Source organism: Vidua macroura, chromosome 1 (assembly GCF_024509145.1).
Source record: "Vidua macroura isolate BioBank_ID:100142 chromosome 1, ASM2450914v1, whole genome shotgun sequence".
Classification (NCBI taxonomy): domain Eukaryota; kingdom Metazoa; phylum Chordata; class Aves; order Passeriformes; family Viduidae; genus Vidua; species Vidua macroura.
Genome location: NC_071571.1, coordinates 36,620,719 through 36,642,744, shown reverse-complemented (window position 1 = coordinate 36,642,744; position 22,026 = coordinate 36,620,719).

The window sequence follows — 22,026 nt, the reverse complement described above, 5'->3', positions numbered from 1 at the left end:
AGACGTCTTCTGTTGCTCCTTGAAGTGGACAGGGATGACAAAAAAATTACCACTACAGCCTCAAAGAAGCCTATTTATCTCTAGCATTACAGGTGCATAGCACAGTGAAATGGGGCAATTAGAGTTAAAAAGGAGAGAAATTAGGATTCAGTTATATGTATGATACTTCTGTGTGAAATGAGCTGTTATTCTAACTCATCTCCCTGAAGCCAGGCATCCACATCATATAAATGTGTGAACTGATACTTAGAGCTCACCTTCTGAAAAGAAGCCAAGAATTAACTTCTAATTTTGAGTTAATCAGAACAAGAATAAAGCAGTTTGGAAAAGCATTGACACATCTTTTTACATGTTTTATAGACAAAAAATAGAAATTGTTCCTCAAGCCTTTGTATCAATATCTTCTGCCTGCACACAGCCCTGTGATATGACTTTCAGAATCATGTCTTTTTCACTATTATTTTCTCATTTTGTACATGCAATATATTTTTACAAACATTACATAGATTCAGTAATGACATTATATTACAAATGTCAAAAGCATTTGAGTGACTGATTTTAAAATTGTGTTTATTACTTCCATTTTGAAATTCACTTTAAATGAACTTCTTTTCCCTGCGAATTTCCTACACTTTGGAAAATTAACAAAAATATTTTCACACATGCCACAATAGAATGCCCCCTTACAAACATTTTGACAGCTGTGTTGGATTTTTAAAAAAATTTCCAAAACATTTTAAGATGCTGAAATAAATCAGTAGATAAATAATTTCTGTTTCCATCTTAATTCTAAAAATTGCATTAGGTCTTTTGCAATTCTGGAATTAAGAGTAATTTTTGAGTATTTTTTTTCAACTTAAGAGTAATTTTTGTTAACATCTGAAAGAATGTCTTGTACTAAGATAAAATTGGAATCTAAGGAGTAGTATATCCTGGTTGTCTTGATATAGGTCAAATACTGAAAATTGTATCCAGGAAAAATGTCACTTGTCATCTGTCCTCAGCATTCATATATGTATTTGCTAAACTGGTTGATCAAACTATGCTTCTGAAAGAGAGATAACTCAGAGATTTTGAAACACATCTCTGCAAGAGTGCAGTTCCAAGCTGGTCTTGATTTCCAAAATAAAGTAGGAGAATGTTAACATTCAAAGTCCGAATAGATCTGCAGAGGATTAAAGGGCATTTCATTAGGACATGTAAATACAGAAAATAAATTGGTAAATTCTCTTCTGCTTTCTGTGTGATGTCTGGTGTGGTACTTAACTGGAAAGGGAAAAAGTAACTTAATGTTACAGAAGCAGGCAGCACAGGAATTAAATAACACCAATTAAGGAAAGATAACTTTTTCCTGAAATATTGCAGTGGGCATTCAAGGGAGGGGGAAGGTGCTGTGGGAAGAGAATTCTCACATCCATGAAGATTACAGGGATTACTTTACATTTCCAATTTCCAAAAGGAGACCAAGGCTTTACTATCTTGCAGGATCAAACCCAATCTCAAGATATCAAAGAATGATCTTAGGTATAACTACAAAATACATGATCCATTATAATCTCATTTGACAAAGTTATTTACACAAACTTGTACTTTATTGAGTTAAAATGCTAAGTTTTTCTGTTATGGTGAGGACTGAATAAACAATGCATAATATTATTATAAACTTCCTGGTAAGTATTCTCCCAGTTAAAATACCTTGCAGAAAAAAAAAAAAAAGAAAAAAAAAAGAAAAATAAAAAGTACATCTCTTTGCAAAGTGTAAAAAAGACCTTGCATTCCCAACTGCCTTTGCCACAGACTAGGGTAATGGTGAGTGTTGTAGGGACCATTTCTCCTCCCTTCTGTAAGCAAATATCTTGTGTTTGGTACATGGAAGAAGTAAAATGTAATGTTTTTTTAAAAAATGCTGCCACTTTCCAGCCACGTATTGCAAACTGTGGTAGCTCCCAATGTCCATGAGAGGGAACTATTGTTTAACAGTTGAAGATTCATAATCCCCACTTCAGTTTCTTCAGCGCAATTTCCCTCTGCTTATCTGAACCCTGCCAAATGGGATGTTCAGAACGTAAAAGTACAATCCCGATCCTCATTAGAATGCTATTTTTGAAAGCTAGACTGTTTTAACTTTTAACAAGAAGGGTACTAAAGATGGTGCTACTAATGGGATTTGGTGTGCTATGCAGATGGAACCAAGTGACAGGCACCTGACACCAGAAACCAGAGACACGATAGCAATAGACATCACAGCAAGAACATATTTGCTACATTCAGTGCTTTCTAGAGAAAAAGAAAACTTTTCCTAGGGATATATTAATTTTAAAAGGTGTCATGGTAAAACAAAAAGAATAGCTCGGTATTCATCAGATTCCTGCTTGACAAGTAAAAATAATGATCTGTAACTGGTACAATGTAAACATATGCTATGAAGTACTCATTTTTACAATCTCCCAGGCCATTTCAACTGGCAAAATCCAGACTACTGCACCAGAAGATACATAAAGTGGACTCTTGGAGATTACACAGTCTTCTCCTATTCTGCTTAGCCGCTACAGTGGCAGAACTACAAAACAAATTAGAAAATATATGCTTCTTTAGGGTTTGGTGGTTTTGTGTAGGTTTTTTAAAACTTTTTTGGAGCAAAGGAGAAGACAAATGTGTTCATTCATCTTGAAAGTCTCCTGATTTATTAGAGCATTGACATCCATTCTCTTTGTACAATTTGGCAAATGATCAATAGAATTATTCTTTGTGCAGGCAGTCTCAAATTGACTGCGGCAGCAGGTACAAAAGGCATCATACCAGATTAGGCTTTGGGATGAATTGACAGCATAAAGGGACTTCAGTTTTATAGACTAGGTTGAGAAGCAGTAAGTGGGTTGATAATGTGGCTGAAATTTATTGAAGCAAAGCCTTTCTGTGAAATTCGTACTGTTAATTGTTTTTTGTTAAATAAATTTGACAGAGACATGTAAAATATATTTTTATTTTCAAATAAGGATTTGAGAACTGCTAAGCCAAAAAGAGCAAACACTGTTATTGACTCTCTCTTTTCCTACCTTCCTAACTTTGTATATGTGACTGTCCAGCTGAACTTAATGGGGGGAACTTGGATTATTTTGTCTCTAAAGTTAAGAGAAGCTTTGCAGGTTTAAGTATGATATTTTTGTGCATTTTGATTACATAACTATTTTTCTGGTGTATAAAATGACTCTGAAACAAACAGAATACCTCCAGAATTATTTAAATATATGTTAATTTAAAGTGTTACACATTTCCTGGCCTTAATTTTGCCCCTTGTTTGAAACTAATAGTCATCAAAATTGTAGTGGCTTAACCGCTGTCTTTAAACAAGAAAACATTCCACATTTGATTAACAGAGATATCTCCTCATCAAGACTTTTTTTAATATTCTATTTTTTATTCCTTCATTAAAAAAATGCAACAAAATAAGATGTCTTATAAGTAAAAAAACCATCACAATTAAGCCCATTCTCAAATTAATTAAATAGCAATGTCCTCCAAACATTTTGTTCAAAAATGTAAAATGCCTCAACTTAAAATGCTCTGAATTAACATTTATATTTTCTATTAAAAAGACTCAGCTTCTCTCTGTGCTTCAAAACTGACATATTGTGCAATAAACAGCAATCAGCCTAAAGATGCTATATTAAACAAACCAAGTTTTGTTTTGCTAAACTAAGCAAAATTAGTTGAATGCCCTAAGTAATAGTTGCTGGTATTTTTTTGTAAATTATTTCTCCACTTGTTTTTGTGTCTATGCATAAATTAAAAATCTGCTGAAATTTATTATTCATCTGAGATGTAATTAATATGCAAAAATATGCAAATTAAGATGCAATTAGGCTTCAATTCTCTAGTGGAATTTTCCATTATAATTTAATACAAAGTAATAGAGTAATTGGTGTCACGTGTAATTACGGTTACTCACGTGTACTTGCAGACGTGAAAATGGTGTGGTATATGTTAGTTATCCTATGCAAATGTACCGTACTGGCTCTTAACACTTGGGAACTAGGTAAACAAAGATTGTTTTAAAAAAGAAGTGAGCAATAGTGACCCTTCTTGCTTATCATTTTCAAGATGTACTGTCATTTTCAAGAACATGAATAATTGTAATTAATTTTTTGCTGTGTTTATTCCTTAGAATTTATAAATAGGTGGCATGATGCAATACTAGGCTATCTGGTTTTAATGCCTTCTCTAGGAAATCATGTTTGGCAAAATAAAAAATAGTCATCAAAAAGACAAGGACCTTGAGGATCAGTAATATGCATAACACCAACTTGTCAAGTTTTTAACACAAAATATATTTTCTGTCTCAATGTGATATATAATCAGTTTCAATTGTTTTATAATTTGCTACTTCTTACTGTATAGCTTTGCACTACAACCTAAAATGCAAAATCAGATTCATCTTTCTTGGCTGGAGGGAGAACCCCCAAACAGTCATGTACTGGGTGAGCAAATCACACTGAATTCAAGTTTTCTGAAGTGTTAACATCTGCAGGATCAGCCTCTGAGTTTATATGAACTTTCAATATAAGTGGCTATCTGTGATACTGCAAAATAATTCACAAGATTTTTTTAAGTCTCTTTCCTGTTGTGAAGTATAATTCTTGCTTTGCACTTACAGAATTTTGGATATAGCAATAAATTGTTCAAATCACCCAAGCAGTCAAAATTTCATAATTTGGCTGATAGCCATATATTCAGTTGGATCAAAGGGACAGATTGCCATGCACTTGAATTCACAAAAATAATAAAGAAAAAAAAGATGGGAAAAAAAACCCAAGCAAAACCAGAGAAATGCTTTCCAAATTTTATTGTAACAAAATATGAAAACTGAACAAATATAATTTTGTTCTTAGCTCTGACTCCAAAGTCACCATTCCTGCACAGCATCATACACCTCTCATTTTTAACACCCCAACAGCAACACACATAAACCAGTAGCATGTGTGAAAAAGAATGATTCCATTCCAGACTGGTTATTTTTGGGGGTCTATTGGCTGTTTTTTTAAGAGTTCTAAGGTATATTGTACAACCAAGCTTTTCCTTTAACACTATCACATTCTCAAAACCTTTTTCCCCATGCAGGCTGGAACTTGTTACAAGTTTAACGTGGATGAATCAATGTCTAGGTAGGTGGGGTGAAGAGAGGGAAATTGGAATGATTTAATGTAATGAGTATAGAGCTTCAATGTGCCAAACTAGTCTCCTTCTCTTTCTCTTCATTTACTTCTACTGCCGCTAGCTAATTATTGAAAGGAAAAGCCATCTATGTGAGAAAATAAAATCTGCCATTAGTCTCTTGTGCTGCGCCCTTCCCTGGCCCCACCCATTCATCCATATGTAGCTTTTCCATTCACTCCCATAATACCACCAATTACTATGCAGTCAGGACCATTCATATTCATATTCACATCTCACTGTGGACATTTAAGCTACACTCCGAGCAACACTCATACCTTAAAGTACACCTATTATACAGCTGTTGTACAATTACTGTAAATGAAGTATACAATATGGGGCTCAGCTTGTATAATAATTTGTAATCAGTGATAGGGGAAGAGGGTTTTATCTACTTCTGCCCTGCGTACCTTTTGGTCTCCTTCTTTCCATCATTCTTCTCTCCCTTTCTCCCCTTGGGTTTGGTTCAATAAAGGCTTATTCTGAGACACACAGTAAAGAGATTCTCATCTAGGGTAAAATAACTTAGCCCTCCTGCAACTACACCAGTTTATGCCAGCTGAGACAGTCAGCCTCTCTGTCTCAGCACATAGCACTGATCTCTTTTGTATCATTCTATGCTGAAATGGACTTTTTTGATGTATATCTGGGACCAGAACAAAATACGTAACCTATGTGTGATAAGATGATCAGGAGAAAGGTTAAAGAGAATCACTACAGGAAGTGTTGCTAACTAAATTAATGGGCTTTGATCTGGTTATTTTTAAATGTTTATAGTGTATTAGTTATTCCAACAAGCAAAAGATTACAGATTTGATTGATCCAGTGGTGAATCTCAGGTTGATAACAAAGGTTAAGATATTCAGTAGAATATGATCTATGTAGGCGAGCTATCTCACTGGTTGGCTAAAGCTTCCACAATCTTTCCATCTTTGTGATTTTGTCACTTGAACTTGGGATGGATTTGTCACTAACAGCATCAAAGCCATGTTGCAATAGCTTGAAACAAATATATCTTTCCCACTGCTACCCAATGTATGGTCAGCATGAACTGTATTTTGCAGGAAACATAAAACAAGAATTATTATGGATGGTTTAACATAATTTTTTTCAGATTTTTTCCCTGTTTATAAACATGTTTATAAAAATACTGTCATACAAATTAAATGTTTTATAAAAATACTGTCATACAAACAAAATTTAACAGTTGTGGAGCCTTCACTTGCCTAGAAATATTCTTCAACAACATGGAAGTCCATTTCAGTATCAGTAGATATTTTAAAATCATAAAAACAAGTAAAGACTTTCTAATTTTTTTTCTCTTACATAAAATATAGCCCTCAGACTCTATTCAATATTTTTGCAAGTACATATGTGTGCTTCTTCTTCATTATGTTGTCATGTCCTCCTTCTATGTTTGTTCTGATCTACAAATTTCATGTGATTTGTTCTTGTGACTGTCTTCACAAGACTAGTCGCATATATTCTCCTCAGATATTGTTTGCAAGACTATAGCCTTACAATAGGTAGTCAGTCTTAGTAGTGTTTTAGAAGTCTTGCCATCTAACATGCTATGTTCCCAAATAGAATTGTAATACTAACAAAATTTAATAACACTTTAAGAGACATTACTGTTCCAATTACAGCAGGCTTTCTTCCTTTCTCTCTTAAAGCAGAAGGTCACAGTCAATATTACTGATGCCACCCTAGTGGGTAACCTTTAACTGAGTTCTTGTTGTGGGTTTTCAGCTGAATAGTTGCTGGTTTTTATACTTCTAACTGTATTTCCTGATAGAGAGGTGCTGTACATCTTTCCTCCTTGTATGCCATGTTACAAGGAAGTTACATGTCACTGTTCTACCATCAACATTTTGTTCATAGACAGCACTGTCTCCCCTCCTTTCTCTCTCAAGACTCCTGTTATCCTCTGTCATAGGTGGAAACAACTGTTTTCCATCAGACTATTCAAAAAATCCGTCTTTCCATTTGTTCCTGTCTCTCAAGATATTTATTGTAGTGCCTTGGGGAGGTAGTTTCTACCACAAAATTAAGGACCAAACAGAGATTATTTGTTTGTTGCTGCTGTGGTATTTCTTGAACAATTCATTTTCACGTAGTGACTGTCATTCCTACATTCGTACAGCAATACCAAGACTTTACACATTTCTCACAAACTTGCATGTTTCTGGAGTGAGGTATGTTAGTTCAAACAGTTTTCAGCAAGACAAAAAACATTGTCTTTTATGGGAAACAAGTATGCATACCATTCAAGTGGTTAATGGTTCAGAGTTGTTGCATTTGCCAGGTATATCAAAAGATAAAGCATGAAAAGAGAAGAAAACCTCACTCTCAGATAGCCTTGAAGAAGGCAGATGTTCCAAACACAGTACATACCCACGACATCTGCTACAGCTCAGCTGTCTCAGAACACGAGAATTAGAGCCTCACATTCAGGTAGACACCTGACTGCTTCCTTTATGCCTGTAGTATGGTCTTCTAGCCCAGTTTTGACATACAGCTTTGCAGAAGACCTGCTCATTCTGTAGTTAAAGAAAGAGCTTAAGAAAAATAAAATCACTATTGGTTAAGATAAGTCCTTCTGCAGGTAACAACTGAAACATTAATATATCATTGTATTAGGAGCTTCTGATAACCTTCCAAAGACCTGTAGTAAATCAGTAAGATAAATGTTCTTAACTGGAGAGGTATTTTGGACCCTAAGTTCTCATCAAGTGACTTACACACTCCAAATTTATCTTTCATCTCTCTGTGTAGGTGCAGAGAAGGAATTGGTTTAAGATGTTTGATCATGGAAAGAAATGTGGACTGCATCACAGCGTGTGTGATGAAGCACAGTGTGATGAAGAGTGGTCTTGAAAAGAGCACCATCTTAAACAGCCTAGATCTTCCCTCTCATCCTTCTGGTCCATGGCTTAATGTTCCCACACCCCTTATACTCTTCAGCTGTACACCCAGTGATAGTAAAAGGGTTTTAAAATCACGGGGATTTGGGGAGTTAGAAGGAAAGTTAGGTTTAGTAGGCCCTGGGAAAATACCCTGGGAAACCACTGGCCTTGTACTTGCTAGAACTGCACCTGTGTAGCCAGTATATGATAAATGATATAATTGTTAGATGTGGTGATTGTTTAGTAATTAAATATAACTACTGTTTAATCGTAAGAATAATCATGAGGAATTGTGGTCAGGGGCTTGAGAAAGATCACGAGAAACTCGTGCTTGAATAAGGTCAATGTATACAATAGAACAATGTAAGTTTAATAATTAATATGTAAGTTATATAATGATAGAATATAAAATACATTCAGCTCGAAAGCCATGTCGGAGTCAGATTTGGGTCTGTACCCCTGATTCCCAAAGCTCTTCAATAAAAGCACCTGCATATAATCATATCCCGTGATTATGTGTGTTCCTGAACACTAACACCAGTAGCAAGGGAATGTGATGAACTGACAAGGATTAAAAATAATCTGTTGAAACCAATTTGTTTTAACTGACTGTGTTAGTCATACTGCTCCTAAAAAGAATTACTCAATTTGCATTCCTGTTTCCCCAGGCTTTTCCCCTTTCTACTGTGTCTTCTAAAGTAACATAGGTAGTAGACTTAATTCATTGTCATTTCCATGGAATCCAGATGATGATCCAGAGCACAATTGCCTCTTTCATCCTTCTTCAACAGCACAATATCTTGCTGTTCTTCTCTTTATCTCTCTGACAAATATTAGGTGCCAAAATTTGCAATATTCCATTTTTACTTTAATGATCTCCTACTCTTACCTCCTGTCTAGGAAGCACTGTCTGTCTTTTTAGTCATTCATTTCTTGCTGTAAAATCCCTCCCTTCATCTTTCCCAGCTGTGGCAGCATTCTACAACAGTAGAGTTGTAATCTCTGCTTCCAATGACAGTAATGGCCTCACAGACTTGCTTTATAATACCTTATTTTTTTATCATGGGTTTCTCTGGTTTAGCCTCCCACGAAATGTCCACAGTTCAGAACTAGAATTAGGGAAGAATCTAGTCTGTAAGAGGTTAAAATGTCCTGCAAGTTCCTGTGCATTTTAGTATGGGAAGTGCTGAGAGAAAGAGTGTGACAAAGAAGGAAGAGACCTCAATTCGCAACAGAACAGCCAGTGACTCATATTTGCAATGCTGAAATAGGATAAGATGCAACTTCAATCAATATAGGTATAGAGTGGAACAAGGTTCAAGGTTCAACAAGAAACACAACAAACATCTACTGGTTGGGTGCAGTTGCACTGTAGACAGAAGCCCAAGCCATGTCTGGTGTCACTCCGTAGAAGATTTAATATTGATTTACTGGGTGACTTTCTGCTCTGGTTTGTAATTCTCCAGCTCAGAGCAGCACTGCAGAGCAACACCTCCTCTTGGAAGAGAATTCCATCCTTGCCAATGCTGAAGCTTGCATTTCAAGTGCAGAAGGGAGATTTAGAATTTTAAAAGCAAGCAAAAATGCAGGAAAAACCAAAAAAGCTCCCCGAAGCTCTCTCAATTAGTTGGGCAATCTCTAGTCCGCTTTACATGAGACCTTTCTTTTCTTCTCCACCCATAACTAAATAGTGTGTAACTTCTATCTGAAGCCATTTTACTTATTTATTCTGCTGAAAATCTGTATTTTACTACATGCTCAAGACTATTTTCTCCTCCCCAACTGCTGATCACCACTACTATTCTAACAAAGATGCCATATAACAATTAATTGCTTTGCTTTGTATTATAGCTCATCAACTTGTTGGGAGCTAGGAAAAATGAAATAATGGGGGTCACTTCTGGAAAATGAGTTTATTTTCATGCCAGCTGCAGAAAATGAGCAAGGCTGGCTTCATGCCAGTTAAAGGGACGCTGTAAGAGGTTTCTTTCTGTTTGCCTGAAGAACAAATGCTGATCTTAGGACTTACACATGCTAATACACACATGCATGTTACATACATGAAATCTAAAATAATCATTATTGCACAAAATAGGCTAAATTTCACATCTTATTATATTTTGCCTTCACCTTTCCTCGTTTATATTTTTAACTTACAACAAAAACTCCTTGTGCATTTATCCTTTTGAAAATCATTCACTAATTTAACATAAATACCAGCCAACAGGGATTTTGAAGCTACATGACCTGGAAACTAAATATTATTGAACTACTTTAGAGTTTGCTTAGAGTTTTTAGCCTTTTAAAAACAAGCCTGATCACTTGCTTAATCTATTTGTGAAACATTAAATGATTAAAAGTTTTATACAAATGGAAGGAACCACATAGATATTTTCAAGCACTCAGCACCTGTGTACTGATATTTTGACTAATGTGTCTTAAATCCCCAAGAAAGCTGAGCTCTATAGACTTAGCAGATTACTTAATGGCAATATTTGTTAAGGTACTGCCATAAGTCAGTTTGGAAGTAACTGATGACTGGACTCATCATTGAGCAGAGAGAGGATACAGCTTCTTTCTAACAACAACATATTGCTGAAAAGAATTTCTTCACTGAGACACAAATCTCTGTGTAGCACTTAAGTTGAGCACCCTACATGGCAGTGCCCTTAACTTCCATATTTCTGTGTATGAAATGTCTGTTTCTTGTTATAAATTCTGGAAATTTGAATCGAGAAAAGAAATTATGAAAGAGAAGGAAAACCTTTTTATTATTGGAATGTGTGAGCCTTAATAGCAAACAAAAAAAAAAAAGGAGAATGTAACTGATAAATAAATGAAACAAGATGTAAAGAAGTATTAGTGTTTTCATTATTTCATACCATTTCTACTCTGTTGCAACTAATTTCCATAGTAATATAGTTAGCTCAAAATCTGTCTTTGCATATAAGGTCTCCATAGAAAAAGCAAATGTGAAAATGGCAATATTTTCAACACTTCTTTTCTCTAATAAAGCTAACATTTTCAAATCTACTTTTATTAAAACACAATAAATACCATCAATTTTTGACATGAAATCACATTACACACTGTAAATATTTATCACTTTGCAGAAAGAAGATTATACATTAGTTCTATTCATTCAATTCAAATCTGAGTAAGAATGAATTCATGTTTTATTTTTCTTCCTCTATTTAAAAAGGCCCAGTTGCTGTAAGAAAATGAAAGGAATTCTCTTTGTTGCTGCTAACAAATAGGCAGAGAGAAATAGCTCAGAGGTAAGTGCTCTGACACACTGTTCCTTGACCCTGCAATTACTCCCTGCCAATGCCATTTATGATTCTCACAAACTCCCATTGATTTCAAAGGAGTCAGTCCATGAAGACCTCTTTGTTAAATGAAGATACTAACCTTTCTGTTACAGGAATTTAGCTTCAAACATGGGGTTACAAGGAAAAAAAAATGAAAATCTGATTATTTTATTCTCCTTTTACCTTTGTAACAGAATCACTGTTATATTAACCAGTAGAGCTCAGAACATGGATATGCCTCTGTTCACAAAACTCAAAATTGAAATAGCAGCGGTGTAACAGCAGGACAAGGTGAATAGATGAAATAAATTGTGGAAGCCTATGTTATGCCTGTCTGTACTAACCAACATGAGGACTCTTTATTATTCTTTTCATTAAATCTAACCCCAAGTATTTTAAATCAATGTTTTAGCTTTGAATGTCTAGCTTACATAAGTGGCATGTTTTCTGAGAAAATAATTCTTGCAGATCTGCTGCTCTTTGTGTTTATGGTTACCTAGATAACAATATAAACCATATCCTGTTGCACAGTCTTTGAAGAATTCTGCAAGTATCATAATTTAATTGCATATGTTCCATAAGTTTCACTCAAATCCTTTGAAGAATGTTTTTGCTAACCTACCTACATTTAAGAACAAAAAAAGTGGGCTTCCTCTCCTTTTAGAGAGCACAGTCTTTGCAGAATAAAACAATTTCATCACATGTAAAGAGAATTTCACACATTGCTCAAGCAATTTGAAATTCTACAACAGACATTCAACCACTCTGATAACAAACATGAAAACAAATAAATACAATTGAGGAGCTTTCAACCACAATTAACTCTGATGCCAGGCTCAAGTATAAATTTTCCTGCACAAGCTGGGAGATTGTGGCTGAAGAGCATTCCTACAGAAAGACATCTGGGAGTCCTGGTCAGCAGCAAGCCCTGTCAGCAGACAAACCCCATCCTGAGTTGCCTCAGACAGCATCCCCAGCCAGTCAGAGGTGACCATCCCACTGCATTCAGCGTTGGTGTAGCCTCACCATGGGCATCTTGTGCAGTCCTGGGGCCCACGATTTAAGTAGGATGTGAAAGTCCTTGCATGCGTCCAGAGGAGGGCAACAAAGCTGGTGGTAAGCCCTGAGGAATGTCCTGTAAGGAGTGGCTGAAAACACTGTGTTTGTCTAGTTTGGAGACATTGAGGCTCAGAGACATGTAACTGTAATTGTCATATTATTCACACCAGACCCACCACCAGGCATCTCAGCAGTGAGTTAAAACCAAGTTAAATAAGACTGGACCTAGTATGGATTCCTGGGGAATGTCACTGACTACAGGCCTCCATCTGGGTTCTACTGCACTGATCATGATCCTCTCTGCTCAGCCAGTGCTGGAACCACCTCACTGTCCACTCATCTAATCCACATTTCCCAAACTTACCTATGAAGGACATTACAGAAGATAGTGTCAAAAGCCTTGGTGGAATAAAAGTAGACAACCTCCACTTATCCTTATCAATCCATCCTGCCATGCCATCATGGAAGGCTATCAGATTGTCAGGCATGATTTCCCCTTGGTGAATCCATGCTGACTATGCTGATGACCTTATTTTCTTCTATGTGCTTGGTGATGACCCCCAGGGTGATCTGCTCCATCTATTTTCCAGGGATGGAAGGAAGGTGAGGCTGACTGGCCAGAAGTTTCCCCAGTCTTCCTCCTTGCCCTCTTTGAAGACAGGACTAACATTGTCCTTCCTCCATTCATTGGCCACTTCTCCCATTCTCCATCATTTTTCAAAGATGATGGAGAATGAATTAGCAACGTTATTTGCCAGTTACCTCAGCGCTGATGAATGCATCCCCTCAGGGCCCATGGGTTTATGGCATTAAATCTGTTTACCTGATCTCTAACCCACCCCAAACATAGGGAAGTCTTCCTTTCTCAGCCTTCTGTTATTTCCGAGGTCAGGGTCTCTAAGGGTCAACCTCAGCAGTAAAGACTGAGGCAATAAAGGCATTCAGTAATTCCACCTTATCTGTGTCTTCCATTATTAGGATGCCCATCTGATACAGCAGTGGCCCCACATTTTCCCAAATCTTCCTTTTGCTACTGATGTACTTGTACATGTCCTTCTTCTTGTCCTTGATATCTCTTGCTAGACTCAATTCCAAGTGGGCTTTTGGCCTTCCTCATCACAGAAGATGATAGAAGTCCAAAAAACTGAAGTGCTCTTTTTATAGAAATAGAGAAGAGTAAAGGATTTTTTTCAGATATTGTCATCAGTTGTCTGTCTGGCTATTTAGTCTATTTGTCAAAATCTGTCTCTGATTTAAGATCTTGCTAAAAGTTGCTCTTTGGAAGACATACAAATAACAGAACTATTCCTGTCTTTTAAGAAGAAGTTGAAATAAGCAAAGGAAGAGCAAAAGATAATTTAAAACCTAATGCAGTGAGGATTGTGATACTCCCAAACTCTACTTTTGGGCTAATAAAAAATAAAAAAGATTCATCATAGTTTTACCTCCATTTTCCTTTATCTTAGCAATCTTAGTGTCAATTATATACAAAACATGACAGTGCATTCCTAGACCCAAGAAAGCTGAAGACATATTTTTTTTCCAAACAAGGAGGAAAATTTTAAAATTACACATTAGCAGTCTTAATTCAAGATTTTTTCTTCACTGAAGTTTCCCTAAAGAATTTTCCTCTTGCAGTTCTAGTTTGCACAAATGTGCAATCTTGCTATTCTATGACTTCTGTTGTCATCAATAAAATATTGGATATTTTGGGTGAAATGCAGACTTTTGCAATTAACCTCTCAAACAATAAGACTGAAAGAATCTTTGAATATATGTAAATTCAAAATTTCTTTTTGTCTTCTGATGGATGTTCAAAAGTTAGGAGGTAATTCGACTGAATAAATGAATTATAGTTATTGTTTGTGGGTTTGCTTTTTTAAATCCAGTACCCAGTGTTTCACTAGATTTACGAACTATACTCAACTTATGCAGATAATCAAATTTCCAATTCCTATATGAGTGCTTCTTTGAGATGCTGATTTTTCTCATGAAATAATGATTCTTATTTCCAAGTAAGACTTAGCAGTGTGAAAATAAATAAAAAGTAATTAAAAATAATAATTATAATTTTAAAAACTTACCCAGAAATGAGAATATTAGAAGCTGACAATATAAGTTTGACTTTTAAAAAATCGATAAGTACTTATCTGTGGATTGATGAGTTTGGATTCCATCTAAACAAATCTGTCCATCCTTATTTCTTTCAGTCTTGGAGAAAATTCACCTTCATTATTCGTATACCTAAACAACTGTTAACAAGTACTTCTAATTGCCATATGGAACCAGAGCTCTCTGAGAGATATTTATATGAAACAGAAACTCTAGAAAAGGATATTCTCTTCTTTATTAATCTGATGCCAACATTTTGCTAATTAAACCACCACATGTCTCATGTCACTTCCTACGTAGGTCACTGGAAGAGGAGATACATTTGGACACCCTTAAGGATGAATCCCAGGGGAGCATCCCACAAAAGCATGGTATTTAAGCTTGCAAGTTTATTAAACAAATCACAGACTATATTGCAGTCTAAATCACAGACGTGGCATGACACAATTAGAAGATTTATTGATTCTTTAGGCTAGAGATCTCACAGCTTGCACTGGGGGCTCTACACCCACCAGAACCAACAGATTTGCTTCATCACAAGTAATATTTCTAAACTAGAGCAAGGAAGTTTATAAAGTTGAATCTGGCTGACTTAAACTTTGCTTGTTTTCAACTTTGCTTCTATTTTAGCCCAACTATAAACTGAACACATTTTGTATTAGTCCCATGTCTCACCATCCCAAATTATTGGCACCCAGCCTGCAATAGCAGAATCACTATATGAAGCAAAGGAAAAAATAAATTAATGAACAATATTTTACAGTCTAACTGCCATCTGCCTTTATTAGAAGTTCTTACCTCTGTGAAGAGGAGGCTAATGGGGCATCTTACAAATGTATGTAAATACCTGAAGGGACCATGCACACAGGACAAATCTACAATGTTCAGTGTCAGCACAAGAGGCTCCATAAACATAAGGAAGAATTTTTTTACTGTGAGGGTGACTGAACTCTGCAACAAGTTTTCAGAGAGGTTGTGGAGTCTCCTTCCTTGAAGATTTATTAAAAACTCCATCTGCACATGTTCCTGGGTAACTGGCTCTATGTGACCCACCTGGAGTGGGGTGTTGGATGATGACCTCCAGAGATGCCTGCCAATTTCAACCATTCTGTGATTCTGTGATTGCATGCTAAAATCTGTCTGTAGTGGAACAAACTATATTCCTTAGGCTCTTTGGATCTAGAAATCCCTTTCAGTTCTTCACAAGCAAGCAAGTAATATTATCATCAACTTTTTAGCTGAACCATTAACGTAAAACGCTCACAATAAATCTGAATATTGGCACAGGCTTACCCACCATGATCTCATCAATACCAGTGGTCCATGAATCACTCTTTAACGCTGAGATTTGTCTCTGTCATGGCTATAATTTAACTGAAAGGAATCAGTCTTGCCCACCTTCCTTCTCTGATGCAAAGAATGAAAGTCATCATAGAATCGTAGAATCATAGAATTGAATTGTAGAATCATAGAATTGAATCATAGAATCGTAGAATCACAGAATGGCTTGGGTTGGAAGGGATCTTAAAGATCACCCAGTTCCATGCCCACTGCCATGGGCAGGACATCTTCCACTTGACCAAATTGCTCCAAGACCTATTCAACACAGCCTTTTCATAGTTATTTAGGTATTCAACATGGATAAGCTAGGTGAACCGAGGTTGCTTAAATGATAAAAATTTGTGGCTTTAAGCTGGTGCCTGTCAAATATCTTTGTGATGGCAACTGATATCATATATGACTAGAGTGGTTGGTCTGAGGTCTTATTCTCTTTCTGTAGAGTAGCGCATTGTGAAAAAAAGTCACTGTCAAAGACATATGAGAAGTGCCAAGAACAAGAAGAAAAGAGCTAAGTCACAAAATATACTTACTTATACATTCTACTGGTGTTTAAATTGAGGTACCCTAGAATCAGTGTTAGCTCTAGGCAATTTGGGATGCCTGACTGCCTTGTTTATTCAGATCAGCTTTTGACCTCAGTATCCACAGGATACTAACAAAAGGTATAGCATCTTAATTTTAGGCATAAGAGAATCTTTTGATTTCATTAGGGATGAAAGGATGCTGCTCTGGTGGGAACAAGTACTTGTGAGTCTGCTTAACTTTAAGCATGCAAGTAATTCTGTTACTTTCATTTGCTTTCAAAATTAAGAACAGGCTTGAGTGCTTTACTAAAATGAATTTCAACATAGAATTTCTGATGGTTTCCTGAAGTCATAATAATGGAAATTCTGAGAGGGAGGAGAAGTTTTATCATACATTAACTTGATATTTACTTTGCCTAAACTGTTGTCTGAAATAATTAAGCCAGTGTTTTCCAGTGTTGTTTTGTTTTCTTTCTTCTTCTCTTTTAGAAATATCACACATGTGCAGTGGATCATATTTTGTCATTACATAAAAGAAAAAAGTCTGCATTAACAGATTATTGGTTTTTATATTAGTGGGGTTTCTTCATTACATTTCTTTTTTTGTCAGTACCCATCTTCTGAAAATGTGAAGTGGCCATCTCAAAATTCATTCAAGCTTTTCCCTTTTAAAGAGTTCAATCTATGCAACAAATATCTTGCTTTCTCCTGGGATGCTTTTCCTTTTAATATGTCAAATTATATGTGAAGGGCTAATTTCCATCTGGAGACATCAGTGAGGATCTTTCTTCTTCACAACCTTGGGAGGGAAATATTTTCCTTCTGAATAACTTACTTTTTAATTTTTTTTCTTTTTTGAATCTAGGCTGTCTCTAGAGTTGTAGGGAAGTGTCTGATCCAAAGTGCAAAAGCATTTTAATTCAGCTTAGGTTCCACATTAAAACAAATCTGCAAAAGTGGTCTCTAAATGTTGAAGAATTCCATCAATGTGTTTTTGAGCTTCCATACCACAGTTTTATGTGGCAAAATTATCAGCCTTTTTTTTTATGATATATGGAATATAAATGATTAAACTACTTTTTTTCACAAAATATTAGTTAAGGCATATGTCAGAAGTCATATCTTCTCTACCCTCAAATACTTAAGACAACATATATATGAGCCCAAATCAGAGAACATGGTTCATCAGCAGCAGAAGCTAGATTTTAGTGTAATTTTCTAATTTTAGTTCAATTCCATAATCCTAATTTGGAAAAATAATGAAATACACTTCCTTTTAGCCCCTATGTCTACCCGAATAGACAGTGTTGTAAAGGTATCATAAATAATTTCACTTTCTGAATTGACAGCTAAGGTACATTGCCTTCTAGAAGCCATCTATTAAATATTTTTAAATCAACATATCTTTTGCTCGATTTGCAGTACAGCCTACTCAGAATCACCATTTTCCTTCTCTCATATCTCTATATATTGCTGGGAAAATAGTCCCCAGCTTGACTCCCTGCTCAGCAACAAAACTAAGTCAAATGAACACTCTATCTTTCTAGGTCTGCAGTGAAATGAATTCACTATGTTCAGGAACAAACATAACACTTGACATCACTCACAGTTTAATTATTGGTTATAATGTTAATTCTAGGGTGCTTTGAAGGTACATCTAAAAATACAATTTGAAACGTATAGTTTTCGGCAGTTAAACTATACTTGTACAAATTTTAAGCTGACTGAGGGGGGGGGGAAACCAGAGAATTTCTATTCATTTTGTTGTTTTCACTCCCAGTAAAATGTTCCAGTTTGAATTTTTTACTTTTGGTTCAAAAGTAAATTTCCTATTAATGTTCTACAACATATGCTTTTCAATTGTCAGCTGCTACCCTCATTGTTTCCAATAAATATGTGACAGAAGAAGTTACAAGGTGACTTCTCTTAGCTACTTTTAGTTCTGGTTTCACATTCTTATGCCAAAAATTTATAAAAAAATTTGTTATATATATTGGTACCATGTAGCCAGAAATTTTGAGGTAATTTTATGACAGCCATAATTTATGTCATTATTTTATTTTTTTCTTATTAAAGTATTTACCAAATATCTTAGATGAGAAAATAAACAACCAAAGGATTTTCTGTAACACAGTTTCCATCTTCTAGCTTCTGAAACTAGCTAATCAAACAATGACCTTATTTTTTAATAGAGGGGGCAATTGAAAATCATTGAACAGCCCTACCCCTTAATGATTTTTTTCTCAGACATAATTATAATAATTAGCATTATAAAGTGCTAATTATCTTTGGACACGAAGGACTTGCACACCAGAGACAGAGGTCCACATTAAGTAAAGAGGATTTTGCTTTCTTCTATTACCATTTTTTTCCTTTTGTAAAGAGGTAGAGGACACTCAGCCCATCAGACTTCCTTTCTGAATGTACACATTTTGTTATTGTAGGATGATTGACCCCAGTACAGAAACAGGTATGTTCTTAAAAGCCGTGTGGATTGATCCTCCACGTGTCCAGTCCGTAGATCTGAAATTATTTTCTTATTTTATTGGACTTCATATTGTCCAGTAGTATTTCAAAGACCTTGGATTATTGTAAAGGATTGCTTCAGTCCTACTCTGTCCTGAAGGGATTGGATTAATTTTGTTAGCAGGCAGTATCATTTTCTCATAAATTCTTTCTTATTGACACAGCAGAAGGAAGGTTTCAGTCCCCTCAAGAAATACCAGAGTCATGCTTTTAGGGACTGTAATGTATAGTCCATATGTTTGAAAATCAGGAATGAGAACATCATAAGCATGACATAAAGAATAAAAGATTAGGAGTTAATTTTCTTTACTTCCTGTACTGAACCTTACATCTGTTCCTGGCTAAATAATCCTTCTCCTATCCCTCACACTGGATATCATTCCTTGAAGCATGAAACATTTATCTTGCCAAAATTTTTACTCTTGTTTGCTCCTACAGGCTATAAATATTGTCTTATATGGATTTTTCTCCTGTATGTTGATAGAGCTTTTGCACCAAGCACTGCTATTTCATTCAGGTATTATGCTCAGTCCTTCATCTATGTTCCACAGACTTTCCAGTGCCTTAAAAACAGATTTTCATCTCCCTCATTCTCCCCCAGAAGATGAGTGTCACAAGTATCACACTAAAAGGTGTTATCCACATATGTCTGTTTCCTACAATCATGGTGTTTTGCTCAGTCACCACAGATGTATATAAAAGGTTATTCCTTCTGTATGTGTATCTGAGCTGTCTTCACTGATGACATCCTACATTAAATATTATAGAATAGCTTCTCCTTTAACATAGATTATGAGTTCCAAAGAAATTGCAACTGCTCATAGCATGTGTGGCATGGATAGATTGTTCTGTGTATTCAAGTTAACAAATAATAGAATGACTGCAAGAGTTTGCTCTTGAGAAATATGTTTTGTCTCTTCTAGACAACACCTGCTATCCACCTCTCATAATCTTATCAGGGCTATCAGCAAGGACTCAATCTTTCTCTAGCTAGGGTAGTATGAAAATGTCTCTAAATGCCAGCTGAAACCTTCTCCAACGGTATTCTTCACGCAATTTCCACTAAATTCCTCCAGAAAAAAATACTTGTATTTCAGATTGCTACGTTGTTTCCCTGGGTCTGAACCAATAAATCCAAATTTTCTTTGAATGTTGAAAGTCCTATCTGAACTCAGAAGACATCTTTCTCTCAGGGGCTCTGGCTTTTCTTTCATTTAATTTTTTTTTAATCACAAGTCATTGGTCAACAGTGATCTCTTTTGAAGATAGAACTGATAATGAGTATAATTACCTGTAAAATAGTTATGAAAAAATATTCTTTTCCCACAGCAGGGCTAGCAGAAGAGTTTTGGGTGTTGTCATACAGCTCTTCTGGTTGGATTGCCTTTGAAGTTTATCTTCGAATAAGCTGCACTGGTCATTTAAAATCACAGATACTATTATAGCTTTTGATTGAATGACTTTTGAAGTATTTTTGGTATGTACATACATATATATATATATATATGTATATCTTTCCCTGACTCCTCTGTGTGAGAAACAGCTTTGGGGAAAATAAATGGAACAGTAAATGGAATATAGCCAAATAGAATTTGTTAAAAAGGTCTATAAAATCTCTGCTTAAAATGAATTACAGTATGCTCAGTTTCTGTTTAGCATATGCATCCACTTTTAAGTGTCTCACTCTGGATGTCTGGTTGGCTAGCAAAGGAACTTCATTTCAGTTATTACAAACTTGGAGTACTGATTGTGTGTTGGATCAAGACAATATCTTTCATTAGGACAAAAGGTGCATCTTCTAATAGCTAAGACTCCCTTTTTTCATATTTGTGTCAAAATTTTAATGATTTATTTTCTTATTTGGAAGTTTTTCCTTTTAATAAAAATATAAAAATACAAACTTAGGGATAAGAGGGAATTAAAGTAATATGATAAGAATAGAATGCATCACACTAAGCATCTCAAACTGTATACACTCACAGGAGTAATGAAAATCAAATATAACGTCATCATCTACTTCCCATATGAACAATCAAGGGAGTCAAAATCTAGCTAAACCAGCAAGAGTAAATAGTTTAGTGATGAAAAATTGATATAAAAAGTTCACTGAAAATATAAATATCCTCTGGGCTGTCAAAAGCAATTGGTTCAGCTCAATCTGGTAAATCTACTTTTAATGATAATGGCAACAACTTTTCCTTTTTATTACACTTTACATAAATTTATGAGCTTCATCACTTCAAACCAAAAAGAATATATTTGTCTCTGTATCAAGTTTTAAAGTTATCATATGTCTTGGAAACCTACCTAGAAATACAAGAATATAATCGTAAGCCATTTCTGCTAGGATGGAAATAGAATTCTTTAATCATAAAACTGCTACTAAGTAAAAGGAAGGGGATGAACATAAAAAAGACTGTAGCAATTTAAATGGTTTTCAGTTTTCTTAAATAGCTAAAAAACTCCATTAATCACAATTAATGGTCATGGAAAAAACTGCTGCTTAGAACTGAGATTTTTTTTCTTAATAATGCCTTTTATACTTGCACATATTTACAAATATATTTACAAATGACCTCTGAAAACGTGAATGGAGTCATGTCTATTCAGTCTATAAACAGTCAGATTTTCAAGGCCTCTCCAGTAGAGGCAGAAAGATTATCTGTGGTTATTAAATTCTAAACAATTTTTTTCTCCAAGAAAACTACTGAAGTCAATGATACGTATACAAAAAGTGGGGACTGTATATATAATACTACTAGGAACATAACTAAAAATATTTGGTTTCAGTAAAAAAGTAAAATGTTGGTTAATCTTATACACCAATAACAAATCAATACTACTTAATAACTAAGTGTATTACTAAATTCAAGCCAGTTCACATAATTTTTGTTATTATTTATCTTTTAACAGTGACATATTGTCAGGACTTGAATTAAAAGCTGATCTCTCCATAAACTCTTTAATTACCACAGCATCATGTCCAGCCCTGCTTTCACTTTTGTCTTGTGTTTGACCAGTCAACCTTTACAGAGT